A 9,592-nucleotide genomic window follows, 5' to 3' on the forward strand; every position below is an offset into this window, starting at 1 on the left:
GTTGCTTAAAACCATGGTGCCAGAACTGCCCCCTCTCTCTCTCCCTCTCTGCGTAGTTTTGAGTGTGTGTGTGTTTGGACCACCCCCTTGCCTCGTACGGAGTGTCTGTCAATCCAGTGTGTCTGGATGTGTGTTGATCATTGTGAGGATGGGGGAAAAAGTGTGTGTGTGTGTGTGTGTGTGTGTGTGTGTGTGTGTTTTATAAGACACAGTGAGCTTTAATGTTGATAGAAGCAGTGGTATGGATCTGCCATGTTGTTTGTTTTTCATTGTGTGTGAGTGGTGTGTGTGTGTGTGGCGCGCGTGTGTGCATGAGTGTGTGTCTGAAACCCATGCTAAAGTACATAAGCAGCCACTTTTCTAATCTTGTGTGTGTGTTGTGTGTGTGTGTGTGGTGTGTGTGTGTGTGTGTGTGAGTGTGTGATAGAGCAGTGAATGTGCATCGTGTCCATCTGTCATGATGCTGGGTGCTCTTTGTAGGGCTGGTGCTAGCTTACATCTCTCTATCTCTCTGTAGCAGAATGAAAGCGTGTGTGTGCGCGCAACGTGTGTGTGTGTGTGTGTGTGTGTGTGTGTGTGTGTGTGTGTGTATAGTCTCACTGTAGGGTTAGTGTTGCGCTTGTCCTCATAAAAGCTGTGTTATGTTTCTTATGTTTTTTGGCTGTATATGCTCATGTGTGTTCTTACACTGTGAGGACTCATTTGATAAGCAATTGTGTGTTTGTGTAGCCTTGTCTCAGTGAGTGATGTGTGTGTGTGTGTGTGTGTGTGTGGTGTGTGTTGTGTGTGTGTGTGTTATGTGTGTGTGTAGTCCTGCAGTTCAGAGTAGCAGAAGCTCTGTTTATTATGTAACAGTGCTGGCCTCTGGGGCCCTCACTGGGCGTCCCACATTACTTGCCTCTGCTGAACTGTGTGTGTGTGTTATGTTGTTGTGTGTGAAATTGGTGTGTGTGAAATGGTGTGTGTGTGTGTTTCTGACTGTCAGTTCAGTGGCGCTGTCCGTGGTGCTGAAATCGGAGTGTGGGAAGTGAGTTATGTGGTGCTGTCTGTGGTGCTGAAACTGTGGTCGGTGTGGGATAGTACATTCAGTGGTGCTATCCGTGATGCTGAAATTGGGGTTGGTGTGGGAAAAATGTGTTCATTGGTGCTGGGTCAGTGTGGGGGGAAGTGAGTTCAGTGGCCCTGAAACTGAGATTGGGTGTGGGGAAAGTAAATGCAGTGGGGCTGTCCCTGGTGCTGAAACTGGTGTCATTGTGGGGAAAGTGGGTTCACAGTGGTGCTGAAGCGTGGGTCAGTTTCAGGAGGGTCCCTCTCTCTCTCCCTTAGCACAGCTCAGAGGATCTGCTTGACTGGAATCAGAGCATTGCAGCAGATCACCACAAGGCAGAGAGATGCTCATTCATCACCCATCGAAAAACCATGAAGGAAAAGTAAGGAAGGCACACTGAAGGGGGGTCAACACACTTTCCTTCAGATAGTGGAGAGAAGTATCATGCAAATTCAGCAGTCTATCGTCATAGTCTGCTGGGGGAACCACAGATGTGTATTTCCTCTTTGTGTGTAATTTTTATGTTCAGGAGTGTACTCTCTGTGTTTACTGGCCTGGGATGAGGCTGTGATGAGGCTGTGATGAGGCTGTGTTCACTGGTACACACACACAGCACACACACCGCACACACACACACACACACACACACACACACACACACACACACACACACACACACACACACACACACCCACACACACCGCACACACACACACACACACACACAGTCTGTCTGTGTCCTACATGATGAGGGCTGTGTCCATGGCTGCCTTTCTGTATGACCTGGTCTGTGTGTGTGTGTTCCTGTCCCATAAGATCAGGGGGTTAGGGTTAGTCCAAGCACGTGGTTTAGTGACAGAGTCAGAGTAACACAGTCAGTGGTGAACCTCCTAATACGGCTTTGTTATGCGAGGAGAAATGAAGCCCATGCGACTCTTTCTAGTAGGAATTTCTATAGTTTCTATTAGTTTACCACTACACTAAACCACTTAATTGAAATACCTGTCTGGTCTGTCTGCGTCCTGCTATAGGATTAAGTCTTCCCTCAAATAAGATCAGGTCTACCTGTGTACGACCTTCTCTATGGCAGGTTGTGTGTGCTTTTATCCACAGTAGTGTGTTGTGTGTCTTACTTTTCTCTGGCCAGGTCTGTGTGTGTGTAATTCTCTATGCCCTGTCTGTGCTCACTTAATCTTATCTAACTCATCTAATTCAAAGAAGCACTAATGAAGAAATCAGCAATATTAAATCGTATCTAACTCATCTAATTCAAAGAAGCACTAATGATGAATCAGCAGCAGTAAGGAGGTTTGGTCAACAATATTCAGTTCAATAAAATTGTATTGACAAATCCCTAATAACAGTCAGTGTAACAGACTCAGTGTAACACAGACTCATATCACCAATAGCAATTTAAATAGTCTCCATGTGCTTTACAGAGCCTAGAACCTGAACCCCCTAGGGTTACTACGGTGACTGGGGCAAGGAATAACTCCCTTTTAACAGGAAACAACATTGAGCAGAACCTCAGCTCTAAGAGAGGACCCATCTGCTTGGGGCCAGCCGGGTAAAGAGATAAACATCGGGGGGTGCAGAAGGGAAGGGAAGGGGGGGGGGGGGGCAGTGCAGAAGGAAAGGGAGGAGAGAAGGAGAAGAGAGAGTCAGGAGGAAGCAGATGGTTTCAGATGATAGAACATATTAACACATATGAGTCATATTGACATGATACATACAGGATTCCTAGAAACATAGAGGAAGGTATATACATGAAGAACAATTTGTAGTGGATAAAAATGGAGTGAGCCAGCATTCAAAGTATTGGTTGTGGGAACAGCTTTGTGGGTATACAGTGTCCTCATAAGATTACTATCATAAGGATCAGCAGAGCAATGAAATAGACAAATATGTGAATGATGGCATATTTTCTATATTACACGTAAATAGGTTGGCAAACAGTATGTATTATGAGCAGACTACAATTTGTGTGTAATAGGTGGGAATGGGCAGCTGTAAGCAGGTGATTGGGTGGGAAGACTGTAGCAGCATCCCACAGTGGAGTCAAGAGTAGAAGGGGAAGAAAAGAGACAAAATGAGTGGACAGAGTTAAGTTGTCTTATATATTCATATGTGATTATAGGTTATGGTGATGAGGAACAATGTTATCACAGCTATAAGCATGACTACTATATGGGAGGGAACAGAGACAGGTAAGAAGCAGATTATCAGAAAATGAGTCACACACATACACAAAAAAGCTAACAATCTAACTACTGAAAAAGCATGCACAAACCTTACAAACACCAACATCAGCACAGAACATGCACATGTGCATTTTCGCGGGGTGGTCCCACCCGGAGAACACAGAACTGCATAGTGCATAGCCTAGGTGGCTAGGTGTGCTTATCTGTCCTTCACAGACCACATACCATGAACATTCATTTGAAGATGATACAATACTCGTTGCCTATAGAAATGTGATTCAAAATGTGGCCAGTTGTTGTATACTTTCAAGCAACATTTTTGTAACAGAGAGCAAGAGACCACACAGAAGTACATCTCGGACTGGCTTTTACTTGGCGAGAGTTTAAAGAGATAAAAGAATACAAGATAGATGCTGAGCCATCATGGGTAATAACGTATTAGCTGCCCCTCTTGCTGTTGGACTAGTATAATTTAACTTACCTGTGAATTACACTGCAACAGTAGGAGGAGCAACAATACCCAATTCTCATAAAATAGGGCTTTAAGGATTGGTTTGAACAGGTAAACATAATTGGGATTTAAGGGTGGGTCTGAACAGGTAACATAATGGCGGCTTTAAGGGTGGGTCTGAACAGGTAACATAATGGGGATTTAAGGGTGGGTCTGAACAGGTAACATAATGGGGCTTTAAGGGTGGGTCTGAACAGGTAACATAATGGGGCTTTAAGGATTGGTTTGAACAGGTAACATAATGGGGCTTTAAGGGTGGGTCTGAACAGGTAACATAATGGGCTTTAAGGGTGGGGTTTGAACAGGTAACATAATGGGGCTTTAAGGGTGGGGTTGAACAGGGTAACATAATGGGGCTTTAAGGGTGGGTCTGAACAGGTGACTGTCAAGCTGCCTCACCTATTCAGTGTAGCACTAAAGCTGAGTCAGCAGATGTATTACAGTTTTTCTCAATTGCTAACACACATTTTTTGAAAGCATGCCTCGTTTCCTCAAAACTCTAAACACAAATCCCAAAACCACTCACACAAAATGCAAAACCCTTTATACATCCTGCAAAAGCCAACTTTGCTTTCAAAACAGTGTTATGTCACCTCAAAAGGGTACTTTGTTTTCTAATGACAAACACAGCCCATTATATGAGTAGACATTCTAAGCATCGATTGAACACTTGATGTGCTCAATGGAAAACACTACTATGAAATGGGAAAACACCAGTATGAAGGCCTTATCAGGAACATTATGTTACTATACGCCTTACTCCTGTAGTAAAATATAACTGTATAATGTTTTTACGCAAAATATAAAACAACACACAAATATACAGTAACAACTAAAATATTTCTTTATTTTATCCAAAAGTGCTGTAGCCTATACATCACAGCAAACACAAATGAATGTGTAAATGATTTGCACAGAACAAACAATAGGATATAGGCCAGTACAGTCAAAAAAAAAAAAGAAAGAAAAATGTAAAATAAAAAAGGACAAAAAAACTACTGCATCCTGTTCTAGCTCAAGACAATATTGACAATGTGCTATCAGAAATAGACCTACACAGTGTTGTGAATGTTGTTGCATTTTGTGTGAGTGGTTTAGGGATTTGTGTTTAGAGTTTTGAGAAAACGAGGCATGCTTCATGTGTGTAAGCAATCGAGAAAAACTGTAACATTGGATTGGATTACAATACAGTACAGTAAATGTGTCAGTGCTGATAGGACACAATCAGTTGTTGAAAATGTATATGACTTACTTGCACATAGTCATAGCATAACTGTTTGACTGTCGGAGTTTCTGACAAAAGGCACCCTGTACACCTGCTTTACAGTTTTTCTCAATTGTTTTCACACATTTTAGCGATCATGGGTCAACTTAATCTAATGCTCACATCTTCTTTGCACAGCAAGAGTCTTCTCTGGCGAATGGGTTAACTATTTCTCATTGCTTTCACACAAATTTCTTTGAGTTTTAACACCACTTTTCAAAACAGTTAACACACTTCTCAGAGAAAGACACAAAACCTTATTGAATAACCATGTCAACACATTGCAGACACTTAGTAGCAGCCTACTGAAACTGCTCTCTATATTCTAAATATCGTCAGCACCTGTGTGAACTCTCTGTGCACAACTAATCAAGTAGTTCTCAACCTCTAAAAGAGGTCAATAGATTGATTTTGATACCAAGCATGGATCGAGGAGGCTGCCACCAGAAATAGTGCAATAGGCTGTAAATACTGTAAATATACAGTAATCAGAATTCTACCGTATATGTTGTAAATTACTTTAGTGAAACTACAGTACTACATTGTATTGTGGCAACACACTTTACAAAAGTATAGAAATGGTTGTTGCCAAGAGTGCAAATACAATGAAACACAGTACAGTAAATTGACTGTAAAGGCCAGCAAAGTGTCATTGTCATTGCCGAACGTACAAACAATTAATGTGACAGTATGACGGCTCAGCCTCTCTCATGGAGAGGTCATGATTGACTACGTGATCAATGACTGTTGCCCTAATTTCATTAGAGCTTCTTACATGAATGCCACACAGGGGCCCCTCTATTTCTACTATGGCTGAGGTACACACTGGCCCACACTGGGTGGCAGGGGGAGACTGTTCACTGCAGAACAGATTTACCTTTTTACTGTATCTTGAAACCTGTCATTTTGACTTCTTACAGTATCCAATCTAATGTGGAAAAAATGACTGCAATAAATATTTTTGTGTCAGAATCTTTGCCATTCTGTACACAGTAGAACACATGTAAAATCAATGGTGTTGACAGGTCCTTGTTTAGGAATATCTTTTACAGTATTTAGCAATGCCAAAAAACAGAACTACAATATTTTATGTATACAATTATCAGATTTCAAATACTTTCTGACAGTATATTGTCAAGAGTGGCTCAGTACAAAACCCAAATTGTAGTATGTTGTCAGTGGTAAAATAGTCAATGCTGTGAGGGTGTTGCACAAAAGTTGAAGTGATGGATTCAGAGGTTGATATTGATAGCTGTAGTTTGAATTTTGTTATCCATTGTTAAATAAATGAGAAAACGTACATTTTCAATTGAGCACAAATTGTAGGTTTTGATGGAAATGTTTGGTTTTGATGGGTGTGTGATAAGTTTTGAGAAGGTGGTGTCATTCTGCAAACATCAAATAGTGTTTTGGTTATTTCATCATCTGTTATGGGCTGTGTGTGAGCTGTTTTGAAAAAGTAAACAGTGATTGGAAAAATGTGCCAAAGCAATCGAGAAAAACTGTATTCTCAAGGTGTTCCGCCTTAGAACACAGTCCACTGTGGCTAGGCTCACTGTATTGATGTTTAGGAATATGTCTTGGTCATCAATGGTTGCACTTTGTATTTGTTTACGTAATTTTACAGATACAGTACAATGGAAAATACAAGAATACTATACTCCTGATAAGGCATTCAAACTAGTGTTTTCCTGTCATAGTAGTGCTTCTTACCTATTCCCTCTTCTGAATGTCCAGAGAATGGATGCAACTGAGAAGCGGCTTATATTTGGTTGAACCCTCTGGCCAGCCTCCTGCATGGTCAAACCATGGTTGACCATATGGTTGACCACAGTGGCCCGAATCTCATCAGAGATAATGGCTCTCCTTCTTGCTCTTTCTCTTCATCCTCTTCCTCCTCCTCCTCCTCCTCCTCCTCTTACTCTCACTCCTCTGCCTTTCTGATCACCTCTCACTTCAATGTTGCCATCAATTGTTCTCCAAACCAGGAGCTAACCTGTGGCCATCATATTGCTAAAGCTTTGATTTCAAATGCACAACAGCCTTTGAAATGGAAGTTTTGCCAATTGAATAGCAGTGTGTTCTGTCTGAACACAAGGAGGTTTTGGCATTGATGAAGTGTGCAAAGTAGAGAGGATGGTGTTTAGTTGTTTTGAAGAAAGTGTGGTTAACAATTGAAATTTGTGTCTAAAGCACATAATTGTGTGTTGTGTTTTGAAGAAAGTGCGGTTAACAATTTGAAATTTGTGTCTAAAGCACATAATTGTGTGTTGTGTTTTGAAGAAAGTTGCGGTTAACAATTGAAATTTGTGTCTAAAGCACATAATTGTGCTTATAGTTTAGCAGAATTGGTTTAGGGAGTTGGCACATGAGTTACAGGTTGTGGTCATTGTGCCACAAGTTCCAGTTTTTGAATGTAATCAATCGAGAAAAACTGTATGATAAATTCACGCTTGCAATGTTCCAGTGCTACATTTGGGTATCTTGAGTGCCTACCAACCCAAAGACTCTGAAATAGGACAACCTGGTCAGTTTGTTTTGGGCTGGCTAGGTCAGTAAACATGTGATTCAAAAAGCCACTCAGATTTGGTGCCCCTCTGGGCTCTCATTAGAACTCTACTGCCCCCCATCTGAGTATCTCCACCCACAGCTTGAAAACTACTTTTGTGAAGGTCCCAATTTTTTTTCTCTCGCAGGCACTGGACCCGCTATCATTATTGAGGTGTGCTGTACACAGTAACTGCTCTGTTATCGGCTGCACAGGCCATCACACATCGCTACGATAACTGCTCTGTTATCGGCTGCACAGGCCAGCACACATCGCTACGGTAACTGCTCTGTTATCGGCTTCACAGGCCAGCACACCTCGCTACGGTAACTGCTCTGTTATCGGCTGCACAGACCAGCACACGTCAACGAGAACAGAAGAGCTGAGGGGAGAAAGTTTATTTGTGATCCCGGCTACAGAAATAAGAGAGATTATATCTGTGATCCTGGCTACAGTCGGCCAAACCTGCTCGTGTGCGCTAACGACTGCTCGTGTGCCTGACTGCTTCTCCAGCCTATGACCTATATTTATACACTCACACACTACAACGTAGGACTGGCAACAAAATTGTTCCTAATAGAGGGCTCAAATCTAAGTATTTTTAATTATTTAGATAACATTGAAAGACAAATGTGTGTGTGTAAATATATTGTTAGTTTGTGTGTGTTTATGTATTGGTGGTAGTGTGGTTGTTGATGCATTGGTAGTGTGTGTGTGTGTGTGTGCTGATGTATTGGTAATGTGTTTGCGTGTGTGTGCTGATGTATTGGTAGTGTATGTGTGTGTGTGTGTGTGTGTTGATGTATTGGTAGTGTGTGTGTGTTGATGTATTAGTATTGTGTGTGTGTGTGTATGTGTGTTAATGTATTGGTAGCGTGTGTGCGTTGATGTATTAGTAGTGTGTGTGTGTGTGTGTGTGTGTGTGTGTGTGTGTTTGTGTTTTGAGTGTGCTGGTTCTCTTTTAGTTACATGAACTGCACATTCATTTTCAGTTCCCTCTGGAGAGCAGCCCAGTCCCCCAGACCCTCTGTGTTAGCCTGACACACACACTCACACTCACACTCACACACAGAGACTCACACACACACACACACCACACACACACACACACACACACCACACACACACACAACACACACACACACACACACACACACACACACTCACTATTAGAGAGTATGACTGTGAGTGTGAAATTATATGTGTGTTTTGTTTATGCATGTGTGTTTCAATGCATATATGTGTGTGTGTGTGTGATTCTGTAGGTGAGTGCAGGTGTGTGTGTGAGTGTGTGCATTTCATGTCTGGGTGTTAGTTAGTTCTTCAGTCTAATGGAAAGTTCCTGATAGAGCGTACTCTCTTGTTACCCCTGCTGAAGAGCTAGGGTTAACCCGCTGAAGATGTCCTCTGTCCCACTCCATGCTTATCCCGCTGAAGATGTCCTCTGTCGCACTCCAGCCTTAACCCGCTGAAGACCCTGTCATCTGTCACACTCCAGCCTTAACCCACTGAAGACCCTGTCATCTGTCACACTCCAGCCTTAACCCGCTGAAGATGTCCTCTGTCGCACTCCAGCCTTAACCCGCTGAAGAGCTAGGGTTAACCCGCTGAAGATGTCCTCTGTCCCACTCCAGCCTTAACCCACTGAAGACCTTGTCCTCTGTCCCACTCCAGCCTTAACCTGCTGAAGACCATGTCCTCTGCCCTACTCCATGGCAGCCTTTGGTTTGGTGCTCCCTGTTTCCTGAGCATGAGGCTTAGTCTTGAATAAGACACTCAAATAGGTAGAATAACTACAGTCAATGGGAAAGAACACAAAACACCTCTGATTTTGTATCTTCTGTGTAACTGGTACACACACACACACACACACACACACACACACACACACACACACACACACACACACACACACACACATGGACTGGCACTCAAGCCTCCTGCTAAGTGTGAATGTTTGGATACAACAACACTTTAATCCTCCAGTTTACAAAACAGAAGACAGATGTTCTCCAAGGGT

This window comes from Clupea harengus, unplaced genomic scaffold (genome assembly GCF_900700415.2).
Source record: "Clupea harengus unplaced genomic scaffold, Ch_v2.0.2, whole genome shotgun sequence".
NCBI lineage: Eukaryota > Metazoa > Chordata > Actinopteri > Clupeiformes > Clupeidae > Clupea > Clupea harengus.